The following is a 17446-nucleotide window of genomic DNA, read 5'->3' as shown; positions in this document are numbered from 1 at the left end:
GGAGTATAGTAGCATGGAGTAGAGTAGCGTAGAGTAGAGAGGGGTGCAACGGAGTAGAGTGGCATAGAGTTGAGTGGTGTACAGTGGCGTAGAGTAGAATGGGATAAAATAAAGTGGCGTACAGTAGACTGGAGTAGAGTAGCATAGAGTGGAGAGGCATAGAGTGGAGAGGAGTAAAGTAGAGTGGAGTTGTATAGAGTAGAGTTCAGTTGAGTATTCTAGAGTGATGTAGAGCAGAGTGGCATAGAGTCACATAAAGTGGCATTCTATGAAGTAGGGTGGCGTAGAGAGGAATGAAGGGAAGTGGCATAGAGTAGAGTGGAGTAGAGGGGCATAGCAGAGAGTGACAGGGTGGAGTGGCATAGAATGGAGTAGCATAAAGTGGAGTGAAGTGGCGTATAGTGGAGTGGCATAGATTAGAGTGGCATAGAGTGGAGTGATAGAGTGGAACAATGTAGATTACAGTGGAGTAGAACTGAGTAGAGTGGAGTGGTATAGAGTTGCACAGTGTAGAGTACAGTGGCACTGAGGGGAGTAGAGTATAGTCATGCAGAGGAATATAGTGTGAGAAAGTAACTAAAGTGTCAATAGAGACGGCGTTTAGGGTAAAAAATAAGCTGTATGCTTGTCATGAATGTTGGAAAGCACATTGCACATCCAAGAATGATACGAAAACACTTTTAAAATATAAAAAATAGCGTACTGTAGAAAGACGAAAAGAACACATGTACTTGGTCCATCCTCCATGGAGGAATGAACACAAGAAAGGAAGATTCAGTCTATGGGAGCTAAGCAATCGAAATATTGCAAATGTGAGTGACATAGAAAACAATTAATGGTAAGTAAGCTATGGGCGTGTGGTAAGCCCACTGAATTCTAAACAATATGTCTCACAGCACATTCACTGTGTACGCAAGACATAAAAAGGTGTGACTAAGAGAATTCTGAGATTTAGAGCTTGACAGCAATTCACAACCCAACCAAATTGAGCCCTATATAATAATTTACAACAGAGCCAAAGTACACCTTTTATACCCCCAATGGTGGAGGTAAGATATTCAGCAGACACGTGGTCTCCCAGTGCTAAAGGATTTTGGCTAGATATGAAGTGGGCGAAGTGCCCTGAAAACATTATAAAAGTAGGACACGTGCTATAAGCAGACATCACTTCCTTGGCAAGGCAGAAGAAAGGGCACTTCAGAGGGAAGAAATGAGAGGGCTGAGGAACAGACAGATAGCTCCCCTATGGGCAGAGGTGGCGGGAGCATGGAAAACTCCTGACATGACTATGATGATGATGCAGATGGGCCTCTTAACTTGCGGAGTTAGGAGCACGACAAACACACCTCTCCTAGACCTCCCTGGAAGATCATACACTGGGGAGGGTTCCCCTGGGTCCCTTCCCCCCCCGGTTGGGCCCCATACAGCTGTAGACACACTCACACGATGCGTAGTTAGGTCTCGTTTCTGGGCAAGTTGTTTGGCTTGCTTGTTATTTGTTGTAATAAGAGATGATGAGTACCTGACGTGCCAGAGCTGGAAATGGTGGCAACCGACCACCCTGCTCCATGGGCATACAGCGCTGAACCGGAGACCCACAGGAGGCCCACACCACAGATCACAAGCCTGCTTACAGATTTATGCAAGGAACAGCCCTCAGCGTGGTGGTAACATAATATAATAGCAGTAATGGGTAACTGTTCAAAAGTTGTCATGGAAAGGAGATTCATACAGCTCTGCAACCTGTTAGAATCCTGTGAATAATATGTACCATCTGAAATACCAATAAATAAAAAAAATAAAAAATCTGCTGCACAACTTAGGGTAAGGCTGGTGTTGTAGTGGTAGATCTGAGGCCCTAGGAGAGCTGGAGACCCCACAGAGCTACAGCAGCTCAGAAGTCCACTTAGGCTTCATCAGGGACCCGTTTTGTGACTTGAAAACCCATTAATGCAACAATAAAGGGGTGAAGTAAATGTCATCAACATTGCATAAACTGGTGTTCTTTGCAGTTTTTTAAATAAATAACAGCGCCTGGAAGCCCTTCTGACTGTGAAGGTTTGTTTAACAAATAGTGTTGTAACAACATAAAAGAGGGGGAACTGTAAGACAGTTGCACAGATAGAAGGACGTATAGAAGGTTAAACAGATCGTCATAAATAAGCCACATGCACCGATGCATCTGTACAGGTTTGTAGACAGAAAGGCAGGTATGTAGCTGTTAGTAAATCATGGATGAGATATAATCAGCGTCACAGAAACCGCTGTAAATCACACGTGCCTGCTTTAGAAAGAACCACGCCACAAAGACCTTGGTAGTCAGCATGTAGGCTTTAAAGTGTTAACATAAACAGAGATGGGCAGAAATAGGCAGTAAGGCAGATACCCAGATTGAAATAGAAAGGTAAATAGAAAGCACATGTAGTAATAGACGTGGACCGATAAGTATATAGAGAAGCAGCTGTTGGTACGAAAATGGGATCACATATGATCAACTTTGTGTGGACTGTCAGGACTTGAAAACGGTTGCTTCATACCAAAAAAAACCATAGCGCCAAGATGTCCTCCTCAATGTCCCTATGAGCGTTATAGTGTTAACAAAGCATACAGCCAGGCATCAACACTCTGTTAGACAGGTTCACAGTCACGCACAGGTAGGTGAGCAGATAGATAAGCAGGCACACAGGCAAAAAATGGATGGACAGATGAATGGATCAATGGATGGACGGACCTCTGTTAACCATGAGTCAAATGTAGGGATGGGCGTAACCAGTGTAACTCACTGCAGTGTAATTACGCGAAATTACAGCAACATTATGCGAGGTTGTACAAAATTACACAAGGCTATTTTCCTGGTGCAAAATACACGCTCAGATCCGAAAGGAACCTGATATACACTTTGCACAAGAAAATCTCTCTAAATGCAATAGAACTGGCACAACAGCCGCTGCTCGCACTCTTTTCCTCCGCTCTTGGGTAGATGTCTTTCCCCACATTACTCCAAATTCCACAAAGGAGCGTAATTGTGTAATTCACGATTCGACCACGACTAATAAACTTGGCTTAAGTTTTAAAACTTTCCCTCTAGCTGCCCGGTGATCCGTCGGGTGCGGGATGATGAAGCCAAACGCTGATTGGGTGAGTGCGCCTCTCAGTGTCCTTCTCCGTCGCCTCTTTCTTTCAGACCCTTGGGAGCTCAGTCTTACTTTCTATACAAATATTTATTTTTAGACCTTTTTTCTTCGCGGCCTGAATTGCTGCAAAAACTGATATTTGACTAGCAGGATCCCTTTCAACATTGAAAGCTACTCCGCGTCAGTACAGGAGCCTCGGCGCTGCAGGTACAGGAGACACAGACATCCATCCCTCTTGCTGACCGGGTCCCGTGAAACCAAACTGTAGCTCATACTTTTCACATCAGGACCGCCACAAACGTAAAGGCGCAGAAAGGTGAAATAAATAATAACATTGTTAACGCGTTGTTCAAAGACATTTAATTTCACCGTTGAAATTAGGTTCAAGCTCTTAACTCAAGTAAATATTAAGAAGTGAGAATAAAAATGCTGCCCAACTGCCGTGACATTGCCACCCGCAATGCCATGACTCGGATTCGAACCGAGGTTGCTGCGGCCACAACGCAGAGTACTAACCACTATACGATCACGGCGAGCTACTTGGGCTCTGAAAAGACTACCCTGGTGTGGCTCTGATAGGCTTAAAAAAGGTCACAGTGTCCGTGGAGTGGATAGATTTAGCGTTTGTTTAAAACCCATCTTTTCAAGTTAGATCAGGGTCTTTTCTTTGAGTAGCAGATCACAGCAAATATTTACCTCTCTGCTTCCAGTGACAAGACTCCCCATAAACCAAGAAGCCCAGACTTCTTAATAAGATCCACCACTCTGCCCTGCAAGTCTCAAGTGTTCTATGAGTGCTGGGGTCGGGGAAGTGAACACTGCAAAAAATTAATCCACGGCCGACCAAACTCCTCCAGGCCAGGAGGGGCTCGGAACAGGCCCCCACATATTGTTGTTTTTTTCTTTTCTGGGTGTCTCTTCAGACACATTCAGCTGCTTGGTGCATACTGCTTTAGAGTTGCATTGTGTGGAATGAAGTGGCGTAAACTTGACTAGCAAACAATGGAGTGGTGATGAATGGAGGGTCATAGAAGGGAGTAGATTGAAGTGCAAAGAGTAGAGTGACGTAATGTGTCATAGAATACAGTGGAATATAATGAAGTGGTGTGCCTTGGCATGGCGTTGAATAGCATTGTGAGGAATGGAGTGGCATAGAGCAGAGTGGGGTAGAGAGGAGTGAGGTTGCATAGAATGGCATAGAGTAGCATAGAGTAAAGTAGTGTGGTGTAGAGTGGCATAGTGTGGTGTAGAGTGAAGTGGCATGGAATGGCATAGAGTCAGAGAACAGTGTGTCATGGAGAGGGGTGGCAAAGAATTAGGAGGAGTGGAGTCGGACTGCATGAAGTAGAGTGTTGTGGAGTTGAGTAGCATACAGTCGCGTTGCATGGAGTGACACTGTGGTGTAGAGAGGAGCAGAGAAAAAAGTGGCATAGAGTAGAAAGGCCTACAGGAGAGTAGTGTAGAGTGGCACAGCATAGAGTAGTGTGCAGTAGAGTGGCATAGAGTAGAGCGCATGTAGTGCCATTGAGTGATATTGTGTGAGATGGAGTGGAGTGGATGTAGGAGGCTGGACTGGCTTGTAGTGAGTACCAAGGGGTACTTGCACCTTGCACCAGGCCCAGTTATCCCTTATTAGTGTATAGGGTGTCTAGCAGCTTAGGCTGATAGATAATGGTAGCTTAGCAGAGCAGCTTAGGCTGAACTAGGAGACGTGTGAAGCTACTACAGTACCACTTAGTGTCATATGCACAATATCATAAGAAAACACAATACACAGTTATACTAAAAATAAAGGTACTTTATTTTTATGACAATATGCCAAAGTATCTTAGAGTGTACCCTCAGTGAGAGGATAGGAAATATACACAAGATATATATACACAATAGCAAAAATATGCAGTATAGTCTTAGAAAACAGTGCAAACAATGTATAGTTACAATAGGATGCAATGGGGAAACATAGGGATAGGGGCAACACAAACCATATACTCCAAAAGTGGAATGCGAACCACGAATGGACCCCAAACCTATGTGACCTTGTAGAGGGTCGCTGGGACTATTAGAAAATAGTGAGAGTTAGAAAAATAACCCTCCCCAAGACCCTGAAAAGTGAGTGCAAAGTGCACCAAAGTTCCCCTAAGGACAAAATAGTCGTGTTAGAGGAATAATGCAGGAAAGACACAAACCAGCAATGCAACAACTGTGGATTTCCAATCTAGGGTACCTGTGGAACAAGGGGACCAAGTCCAAAAGTCACAAGCAAGTCGTAGATGGGCAGATGCCCAGGAAATGCCAGCTGCGGGTGCAAAGAAGCTTCGACTGGACAGAAGAAGCTGAGGTTTCTGCAGGAACGAAAAGGGCTAGAGACTTCCCCTTTAGTGGACGGATCCCTCTCGCCTTGGAGCGTCGTGCAGAAGTCTTTTCCCGCCTGAAGGACGCCAGCAAGCCTTGCTACACGCAAATCGTGGCCCAGGAGGGACCAGGATGTCGCAAATTGGACCTGAAGAGAAAGGGGACGTCGAGCAAGACAAAGAGCCCTCACTGAAGCAGGTAGCACCCGGAGAAGTGCCAGAAACAGGCACTACGAGGATGCGTGAAATGGTGCTCGCCGAAGTTGCACAAAGGAGTCCCACGTCGCCGGAGACCAACTTAGAAAGTCGTGCAATGCAGGTTAGAGTGCCGTGGACCCAGGCTTGGCTGTGCACAAAGGATTTCCGCCGGAAGTGCACAGGGGCCGGAGTAGCTGCAAAGTCGCGGTTCCCAGCAATGCAGCCCAGCGAGGTGAGGCAAGGACTTACCTCCACCAAACTTGGGCTGAAGAGTCACTGGACTGTGGGGGTCACTTGGACAGCGTCGCTGGATTCGAGGGACCTCGCTCGTCGTGCTGAGAGGAGACCCAAGGGACAAGTAATGCAGCTTTTTGGTGCCTGCAGTTGCAGGGGGAAGATTCCCTCGACCCACGGGAGATTTCTTCGGAGCTTCTGGTGCAGAGAGGAGGCAGGCTACCCCCACAGCATGCACAAGCAGGAAAACAGTCGAGAAGGCGGCAGGATCAGCGTTACAGAGTTGCAGTAGTCGTCTTTGCTACTTTGTTGCAGGTTTGCAGGCTTCCAGCGCGGTCAGCGGTCGTTTCCTTATCAGAAGGTGAAGAGGGAGATGCAGAGGAACTCGGCTGAGCTCATGCATTCGTTATCTAGAGTTTCCCCAGAGACAGAGACCCTAAATAGCCAGAAAAGAGGGTTTGGCTACCTAGGAGAGAGGAAAGGCTACTAACACCTGAAGGAGCCTATCAGCAGGAGTCTCTGACGTCACCTGGTGGCACTGGCCACTCAGAGCAGTCCAGTGTGCCAGCAGCACATCTGTTTCCAAGATGGCAGAGGTCTGGAGCACACTGGAGGAGCTCTGGACACCTCCCAGGGGAGGTGCAGGTCAGGGGAGTGGTCACTCCCCTTTCCTTTGTCCAGTTTCGCGCCAGAGCAGGGGCTAAGGGGTCCCTGAACCGGTGTAGACTGGCTTATGCAGAATTGGGCACATCTGTGCCCAACAAAGCATTTCCAGAGGCTGGGGGAGGCTACTCCTCCCCTGCCTTCACACCATTTTCCAAAGGGAGAGGGTGTCACACCCTCTCTCAGAGGAAGTTCTTTGTTCTGCCATCCTGGGCCAGGCCTGGCTGGACCCCAGGAGGGCAGCTGCCTGTCTGAGGGGTTGGCAGCAGCAGCAGCTGCAGTGAAACCCCAGGAAGGGCAGTTTGGCAGTACCAGGGTCTGTGCTACAGACCACTGGGATCATGGGATTGTGCCAACTATGCCAGGATGGTATAGAGGGGGCAATTCCATGATCATAGACATGTTACATGGCCATATTCGGAGTTACCATGGTGAAGCTACATATAGGTAGTGACCTATATGTAGTGCACGCGTGTAATGGTGTCCCCGCACTCACAAAGTTCAGGGAATTGGCTCTGAACAATGTGGGGGCACCATGGCTAGTGCCAGGGTGCCCTCACACTAAGTAACTTTGCACCTAATCTTTACCAGGTAAAGGTTAGACATATAGGTGACTTATAAGTTACTTAAGTGCAGTGTAAAATGGCTGTGAAATAACGTGGACGTTATTTCACTCAGGCTGCAGTGGCAGGCCTGTGTAAGAATTGTCAGAGCTCCCTATGGGTGGCAAAAGAAATGCTGCAGCCCATAGGGATCTCCTGGAACCCCAATACCCTGGGTACCTCAGTACCATATACTAGGGAATTATAAGGGTGTTCCAGTAAGCCAATGTAAATTGGTAAAAATGGTCACTAGCCTGTTAGTGACAATTTGGACAGAAATGAGAGAGCATAACCACTGAGGTTCTGATTAGCAGAGCCTCAGTGAGACAGTTAGTCACTACACAGGTAACACATTCAGGCACACTTATGAGCACTGGGGCCCTGGGTTACCAGGGTCCCAGTGACACATACAACTAAAACAACATATATACAGTGAAAAATGGGGGTAACATGCCAGGCAAGATGGTACTTTCCTACACAACCCCCCCCCAAATGAAGGACAATAAGACTAGCCATGACCTGATGAGTCTTCATTGTCTAAGTGGAAATATCTGGAGAGTCCCTCTGCATTGGAGTGGCTACTCCCAGGTCTATGTTCCACTGTATAGTCCATTCCCTGTAGGGATATGGACCACCTCAACAATTTAGGATTTTCACCTTTCATTTGTTTTAGCCAAAGTAGAGGTTTGTGGTCTGTCTGAACAATGAAGTGAGTGCCAAACAGGTACGGCCTCAACTTCTTCAGAGCCCAGACCACAGCAAAGGCCTCCCTCTCAATGGCAGACCAACGCTTTTCTCTAGGGGTCAACCTCCTACTAATAAAAGCAACAGGTTGATCCTGGCCCTCAGAATTAAGTTGTGATAGGACTGCCCCTACTCCTAATTCAGATGCATCAGTTTGGACATAGAATTTTTTAGAGTAACAAGGGCTTTTCAGGACAGGTGCAGAGCACATGGCCTGCTTCAGCTCCTCAAAAGCTTTCTGACAGTTTGCTGTCCATAATACCTTTTTAGGCATTTTCTTGGATGTGAGGTCATTAAGAGGGGCTGCAATGGAGCCATAGTTCTTAATGAACCTCCTGTAATACCCAGTGAGGCCTAGGAAGGCTCTCACCTGAGTCTGAGTGGTAGGGGGAACCCAATCAATAATAGTTTGGATTTTCCCCTGAAGTGGTGCAATCTGTTCCCCACCAACAAGGTGTCCCAGATAAACCACTTACCCTGCCCTATCTGGCACTTTGAAGCCTTGATAGTGAGGCCTGCCTTTTGCAGAGCCTCCAAAACTTTCCATAGGTGGACCAGGTGATCATCCCAGCTGGAGCTAAAGACAGCTATATCGTCCAAATATGCTGCACTGAAAGCTTCCAGCCCTTGCAGGACTGTGTTCACCAACCTCTGAAAAGTGGCAGGTGCATTTTTCAAACCAAAAGGCATTACAGTAAACTGGTAATGTCCTCCAATGGTAGAAAATGCAGTCTTAGGTTTAGCATCTTCTGACAATTTGATCTGCCAATACCCTGCAGTCAAATCAAAAGTGCTTAGATACTTGGCAGATGCCAGTGTATCTATGAGCTCATCTGCCCTGGGTATAGGGTGAGCATCAGTTTTGGTTACCAAGTTGAGTCCTCTATAGTCTACACAAAACCTCATTTCCTTCTTTCCACCTTTAGAATTGGGTTTTGGTACCAGTACCACAGGAGAAGCCCATGGACTGTCAGAGTGCTCAACCACTCCTAGTTCCAACATTTTCTGAACTTCTTGCTTTATGCAGTCCCTGACATGGTCAGGCTGCCTATAGATCTTACTTTTGACAGGTAAACTGTCTCCAGTATCTATAGTGTGCTCACACCAAGAAGTGGTGCCTGGCACAGTAGAGAAGAGTTCTGAAAATTGTCCTAGGAGATTTATGCAATTGTCTTTCTGCTCAGCAGTAAGACAATCTGCCAAAACTACACCTTCCACAAGAGCATCTTTGTAGGAGGCTGGACTGGCTTGTAGTGAGTACCAAGGGGTACTTGCACCTTGCACCAGGCCCAGTTATCCCTTATTAGTGTATAGGGTGTCTAGCAGCTTAGGCTGATAGATAATGGTAGCTTAGCAGAGCAGCTTAGGCTGAACTAGGAGACGTGTGAAGCTACTACAGTACCACTTAGTGTCATATGCACAATATCATAAGAAAACACAATACACAGTTATACTAAAAATAAAGGTACTTTATTTTTATGACTGTAGGAGGCTGGACTGGCTTGTAGTGAGTACCAAGGGGTACTTGCACCTTGCACCAGGCCCAGTTATCCCTTATTAGTGTATAGGGTGTCTAGCAGCTTAGGCTGATAGATAATGGTAGCTTAGCAGAGCAGCTTAGGCTGAACTAGGAGACGTGTGAAGCTACTACAGTACCACTTAGTGTCATATGCACAATATCATAAGAAAACACAATACACAGTTATACTAAAAATAAAGGTACTTTATTTTTATGACAATATGCCAAAGTATCTTAGAGTGTACCCTCAGTGAGAGGATAGGAAATATACACAAGATATATATACACAATAGCAAAAATATGAAGTATAGTCTTAGAAAACAGTGCAAACAATGTATAGTTACAATAGGATGCAATGGGGAAACATAGGGATAGGGGCAACACAAACCATATACTCCAAAAGTGGAATGCGAACCACGAATGGACCCCAAACCTATGTGACCTTGTAGAGGGTCGCTGGGACTATTAGAAAATAGTGAGAGTTAGAAAAATAACCCTCCCCAAGACCCTGAAAAGTGAGTGCAAAGTGCACTAAAGTTCCCCTAAGGACAAAGAAGTCGTGTTAGAGGAATAATGCAGGAAAGACACAAACCAGCAATGCAACAACTGTGGATTTCCAATCTAGGGTACCTGTGGAACAAGGGGACCAAGTCCAAAAGTCACAAGCAAGTCGGAGATGGGCAGATGCCCAGAAAATGCCAGCTGCGGGTGCAAAGAAGCTTCTACTGGACAGAAGAAGCTGAGGTTTCTGCAGGAACGAAAAGGGCTAGAGACTTCCCCTTTGGTGGACGGATTCCTCTTGCCGTGGAGAATCGTGCAGAAGTGTTTTTCCGCCGAAAGAATGCCAACAAGCCTTGCTAGCTGCAAATCGTGCAGTTAGAGTTTTTGGACGCTGCTGAGGCCCAGAAGGGACCAGGAGGTCGCAAATTGGACCAGCAGAGAGAGGGGACGTCGAGCAAGACAAGGAACCCTCTCTAAAGCAGGTAGCTCCCGTAAAAGTGCCAGAAACAGGCACTACAAGGATGCGTGAAACGGTGCTCGCCGAAGTTGCACAAAGGAGTCCCACGTCGCCGGAGACCAACTTAGAAAGTCGTGCAATGCAGGTTAGAGTGCCGTGGACCCAGGCTTGGCTGTGCACAATGGATTTCCACCGGAAGTGCACAGGGGCCGGAGTAGCTGCAAAAGTCGCGGTTCCCAGCAATGCAGCCCAGCGAGGTGAGGCAAGGACTTACCTCCACCAAACTTGGACTGAAGAGTCACTGGACTGTGGGGGTCACTTGGACAGAGTTGCTGGATTCGAGGGACCTCGCTCGTCGTGCTGAGAGGAGACCCAAGGGACCAGTAATGCAGCTTTTTGGTGCCTGCGGTTGCAGGGGGAAGATTCCGTCGACCCACGGGAGATTTCTTCGGAGTTTCTGGTGCAGAGAGCAGGCAGGCTACCCCCACAACATGCACAAGCAGGAAAACAGTCGAGAAGGCGGCAGGATCAGCGTTACAGAGTTGCAGTAGTCGTCTTTGCTACTATGTTGCAGGTTTGCAGGCTTCCAGCGCGGTCAGCAGTCGATTCCTTGGCAGAAGGTGAAGAGAGAGATGCAGAGGAACTCGGATGAGCTCTTGCATTCGTTATCTAAAGTTTCCCCAGAGACAGAGACCCTAAATAGCCAGAAAAGAGGGTTTGGCTACTTAGGAGAGAGGATAGGCTACTAACACCTGAAGGAGCCTATCAGAAGGAGTCTCTGACGTCACCTGGTGGCACTGGCCACTCAGAGCAGTCCAGTGTGCCAGCAGCACCTCTGTTTCCAAGATGGCAGAGGTCTGGAGCACACTGGAGGAGCTCTGGACACCTCCCAGGGGAGGTGCAGGTCAGGGGAGTGGTCACTCCCCTTTCCTTTGTCCAGTTTCGCGCCAGAGCAGGGCTAAGGGGTCCCCTGAACCGGTGTAGACTGGCTTATGCAGAATTGTGCACCTCTGTGCCCAACAAAGCATTTCCAGAGGCTGGGGGAGGCTACTCCTCCCCTGCCTTCACACCATTTTCCAAAGGGAGAGGGTGTCACACCCTCTCTCAGAGGAAGTTCTTTGTTCTGCCATCCTGGGCCAGGCCTGGCTGGACCCCAGGAGGGCAGATGCCTGTCTGAGGGGTTGGCAGCAGCAGCAGCTGCAGTGAAACCCCAGGAAGGGCAGTTTGGCAGTACCAGGGTCTGTGCTACAGACCACTGGGATCATGGAATTGTGCCAACAATGCCAGGATGGCATAGAGGGGGCAATTCCATGATCTTAGACATGTTACATGGCCATATTCGGAGTTACCATTGTGAAGCTACATATAGGTAGTGACCTATATGTAGTGCACGCGTGTAATGGTGTCCCCGCACTCACAAAGTTCAGGGAATTGGCTCTGAACAATGTGGGGGCACCTTGGCTAGTGCCAGGGAGCCCTCACACTAAGTAACTTTGCACCTAACCTTTACCAGGTAAAGGTTAGACATATAGGTGACTTATAAGTTACTTAAGTGCAGTGTAAAATGGCTGTGAAATAACGTGGACGTTATTTCACTCAGGCTGCAGTGGCAGGCCTGTGTAAGAATTGTCAGAGCTCCCTATGGGTGGCAAAAGAATTGCTGCAGCCCATAGGGATCTCCTGGAACCCCAATACCCTGGGTACCTCAGTACCATATACTAGGGAATTATAAGGGTGTTCCAGTAAGCCAATGTAAATTGGTAAAATTGGTCACTAGCCTGTTAGTGACAATTTTAAATAAATGAGAGAGCATAACCACTGAGGTTCTGGTTAGCAGAGCCTCAGTGAGACAGTTAGGCACCACACAGGGAACACATACATATAGGCCACAAACTTATGAGCACTGGGGTCCTGACTAGCAGGGTCCCAGTGACACATAACAAACATACTGAAAACATGGGGTTTTCACTATGAGCACTGGGCACTGGCTAGCAGGATCCCAGTGAGACAGTGAAAATACCCTGACATACACTCACAAACAGGCCAAAAGTGGGGGTAACAAGGCTAGAAAGAGGCTACTTTCTCACACAACCCCCCCCCCCAAACGAAGGACAATAAGGCTAACCTTGGCCAGTTGAGACTTTATTGTCTAAGTGGTGATAAGTAGAGAGTAGCTCTGCAATAGACTGGTTACTCCCTTTATCATCCACTATATGGTTACTTCCCTGTGGGGATGTAAACCACCCTGTTTGAAGTTTTTTAGCTAAGCAACAATGTGAAGATGTATTTTCAGAGTTTCTATCAGTAAGTTTTAGTTTAGAGCAGTGGGAATTGTCCACTGAACCTATTTGTAGTGATGGAAATGCCAGACAGGGATGCTGTCTCAGAAAGGCCATAGCTGGGCAAAAACTTTGTCCATATGGCTGGAAGAGAGAACAGGGATGCTGTTTCTCTTGAGTTGGAGCAGGGCAGGGATGCTGTCCTATGAGCTCCACACTAGGGCAGGGATGCTGTCCTAAGTGTTGTGAGGCAGTGCAGAGTTTCTGCACTAAAGTTTCTCTGGGAGGGTTGGAGGGATGCTCCATGTTAACTAAAATGGTGCTCTTTTTGTCACCAATGTTAGTTATCCCACAGAGAGGTACTTCTACCTCAGGGAGTCCAGCTTTGCCAGCTGATGATTCCCTTAGAACAGGTGCCACCCCAGGAGAGGTTTCTCCCACCACAGGAATGGTATCCTGAATGGTAGGGTGGTTAGGGGATACTGTGATACCCTTTTTACCTGTTGATGGAGAGGGATCCTGAGTTTTCAGGCCTTCTCTCCTTTGCTTTTTCATTTCAGTAGAAATGAGAGGGAACAATTCCTCAGGGATGCCCAGCATGGCTGCATGGGCATAAAACTCTACATCAGCCCAACCTGAGGCCTCTAGGTCATTACCTAAGAGACAGTCTACAGGTAAGCTAGGTGATACCACCACCTGCTTAGGGCCAGTAACTCCACCCCAACTAAACTGAATTATAGCTAAGGGAAGAAACTTAGTAGAGTTATGGACATCAATAATCTTATACTGTTGTCCAATGATGTGTTGATCAGGGTGCACTAGGTTTTCAGTCACCAAAGTGATACTGGCACCTGTGTCCCTGTAGGCCAAGGCCTCAACACCATTTATTGAAACTGTCTGCCTGTACTTATCCATTGTAAGGGGACAAGCAGCCAGTGTGGCAAGGCCAATGCCACTAGGTGTGACAGAAACTGTCTTGGGACTGACTACCCCAAATTCTATGATGGACCCATAAGTGAACCCAACTACACCCTTAACTTGACTGTTGCCAGCAGTCCCACCACTAGTACCACTACTGCTAGGGGCACTAGAGCTTGATGTATTAGTGGTGGTAGGCTCAGGGGGTTTACCTGGACAGGACTTATCCCCTGGCCTATGGCCTCTGTTTTTACACACAAAGCACCAAGGCTTTTTAATGTGTGCAGGTTGGGAAGAAGAGGAAGAATTTGTTTTATCCCCACCCTCTGAAGAGTGTTTAAGATTTGAAGTGGGATCTTTGGTTTTACCCTTATCCCCATGCTTATCTTGAGATTTTTCACCATCTTTCTTCTTATTGCCATCTTTGTCACCCCCTGTATGAACTTTTCTGTTCACCCTTGTTCTGACCCAATTGTCTGCCTTCTTTCCCAATTCTTGGGGAGAGGTCAGATCAGAGTCTACAAGGTACTGGTGCAACAAATCAGACACAAAATTATTAAGTATATGCTCTCTCAGGATTGTGTTATACAGGCTTTCATAATCAGTAACTTTACTGCCATGTAACCACCCCTCCAAGGCCTTCACTGAATGGTCAATGAAATCAACCCAGTCTTGTGAAGACTCCTTTTTGGTCTCTCTGAACTTTATCCTGTATTGTTCAGTGGTTAAGCCATAACCATCTAGGAGTGCATTCTTAAGAACTGTAAAATTATTGGCATCACTTTCTTTCACAGTAAGGAGCCTATCCCTACCTTTTCCACTAAATGATAGCCATAGGATTGCAGCCCACTGCCTTTGAGGGACATCCTGTACAACACAGGCCCTCTCAAGTGCAGCAAACCACTTGTTAATGTCATCCCCCTCCTTATAAGGGGGAACTATCTTGTGCAGGTTCCTGGAATCATGCTCTTTTGCAGGATGACTATGGGGAATACTGCTGCTGCCACCATGGGTTTCTAAACCCAGTTTCTGTCTCTCCTTCTCTACTTCTAAAGTCTGTCTATCCAAATCCAGCTGTTGCTTCTTGAGCTTCAGTCTGGTTTGTTCCACTCTCAATCTATTGAGCTCCCTTTCTAACAATCTGTCATCAGGGTGGGTGGGAGGGACATGCCTTGAAACAGAAGTATGGTGAGAATGGACAGAAGGAGACCTGTCCCTTACAGAAGCCACCCTAACAGCTTGGCTAACAGAAACATCACTACCAGTATGGTGAGAATAAATGCTTTTGCTATGATGTGAGACAACACTATTTATATGGTGTGGCTCATCATCATTACCAACTATGCTAGACTGTCTAGTAATGGGCAGGCTAGGAAGTTTCTTTCCTGAATCTTTTCCTGGGGGAGTCCCTGGATCTGATTGATAACCATTAGCTACTTTTTCAACAGATTGGGCACTTATGGCCTTATCCTGTACTCTAAGCATGTTAATTAACAGTTCTAAGGAAGGATTCTTCCCTACACTCAAACCTCTCTCTATGCAGAGATTCCTTGCTCCTTTCCAGCTAAGGTGATCATATGCAAGTTTGGACAGATCAACATTTTGGCCTGTGCCAGACATTTTTAGAGAGAGTTAAAGTGATAGTAAAAGATAAAATGTTTGTCAGAGCTTTTAGAAAGACAGAGAAAAAAACTTTTTTAACTTTTTAGAACTTTTTAGAAAGTTAGAAGTACTTTTCAGCACTTAGAAAAGAGTGAAAAGAGGAAATGCAAAACTTTTTGGCTATGTGTATATACACTGACCTTGTTTTGTATATTTTTCTCTTATGAAAAGTACAATGACAAGAGTGGTAAGTAGTCTCAAAGCACTTATCCCACCGCTGCACAACCAATGTAGGAGGCTGGACTGGCTTGTAGTGAGTACCAAGGGGTACTTGCACCTTGCACCAGGCCCAGTTATCCCTTATTAGTGTATAGGGTGTCTAGCAGCTTAGGCTGATAGATAATGGTAGCTTAGCAGAGCAGCTTAGGCTGAACTAGGAGACGTGTGAAGCTACTACAGTACCACTTAGTGTCATATGCACAATATCATAAGAAAACACAATACACAGTTATACTAAAAATAAAGGTACTTTATTTTTATGACAATATGCCAAAGTATCTTAGAGTGTACCCTCAGTGAGAGGATAGGAAATATACACAAGATATATATACACAATAGCAAAAATATGCAGTATAGTCTTAGAAAACAGTGCAAACAATGTATAGTTACAATAGGATGCAATGGGGAAACATAGGGATAGGGGCAACACAAACCATATACTCCAAAAGTGGAATGCGAACCACGAATGGACCCCAAACCTATGTGACCTTGTAGAGGGTCGCTGGGACTATTAGAAAATAGTGAGAGTTAGAAAAATAACCCTCCCCAAGACCCTGAAAAGTGAGTGCAAAGTGCACTAAAGTTCCCCTAAGGACAAAGAAGTCATGTTAGAGGAATAATGCAGGAAAGACACAAACCAGCAATGCAACAACTGTGGATTTCCAATCTAGGGTACCTGTGGAACAAGGGGACCAAGTCCAAAAGTCACAAGCAAGTCGGAGATGGGCAGATGCCCAGAAAATGCCAGCTGCGGGTGCAAAGAAGCTTCTACTGGACAGAAGAAGCTGAGGTTTCTGCAGAAACGAAAAGGGCTAGAGACTTCCCCTTTGGTGGACGGATTCCTCTTGCCGTGGAGAATCGTGCAGAAGTGTTTTTCCGCCGAAAGAATGCCAACAAGCCTTGCTAGCTGCAAATCGTGCAGTTAGAGTTTTTGGACGCTGCTGAGGCCCAGAAGGGACCAGGAGGTCGCAAATTGGACCAGCAGAGAGAGGGGACGTCGAGCAAGACAAGGAACCCTCTCTAAAGCAGGTAGCACCCGTAAAAGTGCCAGAAACAGGCACTACAAGGATGCGTGAAACGGTGCTCGCCGAAGTTGCACAAAGGAGTCCCACGTCGCCGGAGACCAACTTAGAAAGTCGTGCAATGCAGGTTAGAGTGCCGTGGACCCAGGCTTGGCTGTGCACAATGGATTTCCACCGGAAGTGCACAGGGGCCGGAGTAGCTGCAAAAGTCGCGGTTCCCAGCAATGCAGCCCAGCGAGGTGAGGCAAGGACTTACCTCCACCAAACTTGGACTGAAGAGTCACTGGACTGTGGGGGTCACTTGGACAGAGTTGCTGGATTCGAGGGACCTCGCTCGTCGTGCTGAGAGGAGACCCAAGGGACCAGTAATGCAGCTTTTTGGTGCCTGCGGTTGCAGGGGGAAGATTCCGTCGACCCACTGGAGATTTCTTCGGAGTTTCTGGTGCAGAGAGGAGGCAGGCTACCCCCACAACATGCACAAGCAGGAAAACAGTCGAGAAGGCGGCAGGATCAGCGTTACAGAGTTGCAGTAGTCGTCTTTGCTACTATGTTGCAGGTTTGCAGGCTTCCAGCGCGGTCAGCAGTCGATTCCTTGGCAGAAGGTGAAGAGAGAGATGCAGAGGAACTCGGATGAGCTCTTGCATTCGTTATCTAAAGTTTCCCCAGAGACAGAGACCCTAAATAGCCAGAAAAGAGGGTTTGGCTACTTAGGAGAGAGGATAGGCTACTAACACGAAGGAGCCTATCAGAAGGAGTCTCTGACGTCACCTGGTGGCACTGGCCACTCAGAGCAGTCCAGTGTGCCAGCAGCACTCTGTTTCCAAGATGGCAGAGGTCTGGAGCACACTGGAGGAGCTCTGGACACCTCCCAGGGGAGGTGCAGAGGTCAGGGGAGTGGTCACTCCCCTTTCCTTTGTCCAGTTTCGCGCCAGAGCAGGGCTAA

General features: G+C 47.0%; 1 non-coding gene across 1 annotated transcript; it reads right to left on the bottom strand.

Moving 5' to 3' along the window:
- Positions 1-3595: 3595 nt before the first annotated feature.
- TRNAH-GUG (transfer RNA histidin (anticodon GUG)) lies at positions 3596-3667 on the bottom strand. The gene has a single exon. It is a non-coding gene; the product is annotated as a tRNA-His (tRNA).
- Positions 3668-17446: the final 13779 nt, after the last annotated feature.

The sequence above is a fragment of the Pleurodeles waltl genome, chromosome 12 (genome assembly GCF_031143425.1).
Source record: "Pleurodeles waltl isolate 20211129_DDA chromosome 12, aPleWal1.hap1.20221129, whole genome shotgun sequence".
Lineage (NCBI taxonomy): Eukaryota > Metazoa > Chordata > Amphibia > Caudata > Salamandridae > Pleurodeles > Pleurodeles waltl.
The sequence above is the reverse complement of the archived record's forward strand: the minus strand, read 5'-3'. Positions and strand labels throughout refer to the sequence as shown.